General features: G+C 43.9%; 1 non-coding gene across 1 annotated transcript; it reads right to left on the bottom strand.

Moving 5' to 3' along the window:
• Positions 1-511: 511 nt before the first annotated feature.
• On the bottom strand, positions 512-584 carry TRNAG-CCC (transfer RNA glycine (anticodon CCC)). Its single transcript has one exon. It is a non-coding gene; the product is annotated as a tRNA-Gly (tRNA).
• Between the last annotated feature and the right edge of the window lie 783 nt (positions 585-1,367).

Below are 1,367 nucleotides of genomic sequence, written 5' to 3'. Positions count from 1 at the left end.
TGGTGTAGAGTCCTTTGCTGCTTGGTGGAGCTTGACATGGTTCACCAACCTGCCAAGTTTCCTTAGGCATCCAGAATGCCATGTGGGAATAAAATGCAAGTTGATGATTTCTTAGGTAGTTTCTGGACAATTCACTCATGTCCAGGGAGTGAACTGCTGTAATCAAGTCAGTCTCCTCAAGATCTCATGCCTCAAACCATCTTCTTCTATGTTGTTAGAATGCATGAATTCCTCCCTCCCTCAAGTTCCGAGATAAAGTGGACGAAATGAATGTAATTAACCTGGTCTGCTTGACCAAGATGTGGTGGCTGACAAAGGCCAGTTATAAAGGGGACTTCAGAGAGGATGAATACTTTTTAAAAATTAGCTAATTAATTAATTTGGCTGTGCTGGGGTCTTGCAGCATGCGGGATCTTCTATTTTTCTTGCAACATGAGGTATCCTTTAGTTGCAGCATGCAGAATATTTAGCTATAGCATTCAAACTCTTAGTTGCAGCACGTGGGATCTGTTTCCCTGACCAGGGATTGAACCTGTGCCCTCTACATTGGGAGTGCAGAGTCTTAGCCACTGGACCACCAGGGAAGTCCCAAGGATGAATACTTTAATATATCATTTCATCACTCACTCTTTCATGGGCACCCCCTTGACATCTATCCAGCCACCCATGTCCTCACCTAACCACTTACTCTTTCATCCACTCATGTATTCACTGATGTATAATTGATTGACTCATTCATTCATTCATCACATTTGTTTTCATCCATCATTCACTCATTCAAACCAATATTTTCTGAGCGTCTGGCCTGGTTAAGGTATGAGGAATTTGTCTTCTAGGGACTGAGGGGACAGAATGGCCAGAGGGCAGAAGGTGGACTCCAACACTTGAGGACATCCTATAAACCAACGTTTAAGGGCTGTGATAAAGAGCAGTACAAAGTGCCCTGGGAACTTATCACCCTTTTCTGCATTTAATGTAGTACTTTTTCAGAGAGTTCTAAAAAATTCAATACTTATAAATTCAAGATCCTCAGGGGAGGAAAAGATCAGAGGGGGAAAATGAATCTTAGCAAATGAAGAGATCTAGAGAAAGTCTCTTCCTTCCCAGTCTGATTGAACACAGAAGGGAGAGCTTTAGCAGCCAGCAGGTATTTCCCAGTTCCATCCAATGGGCCAGACTGCTGACCTATGAGCAGGCAGAGCAGAGGGAAGATCCGCTCCACCTGAAGGCGCAGTCTCCTAATCCTGGAGATGGAACACAGGGACCTCAGGGCGAGGTAGTTGTTGCTGTTGTTATTTATCTTCCTGCTCTTATTCTCTGGCACGGATCTTTGTCCATCTAGGTTTACACTCTGAATTCTCAAGGTC

Source organism: Dama dama, chromosome 13 (genome assembly GCF_033118175.1).
Source record: "Dama dama isolate Ldn47 chromosome 13, ASM3311817v1, whole genome shotgun sequence".
Lineage (NCBI taxonomy): Eukaryota > Metazoa > Chordata > Mammalia > Artiodactyla > Cervidae > Dama > Dama dama.
Note: the sequence above shows the minus strand (reverse complement) of the source record. Positions and strands in the feature narration are given on the sequence as shown.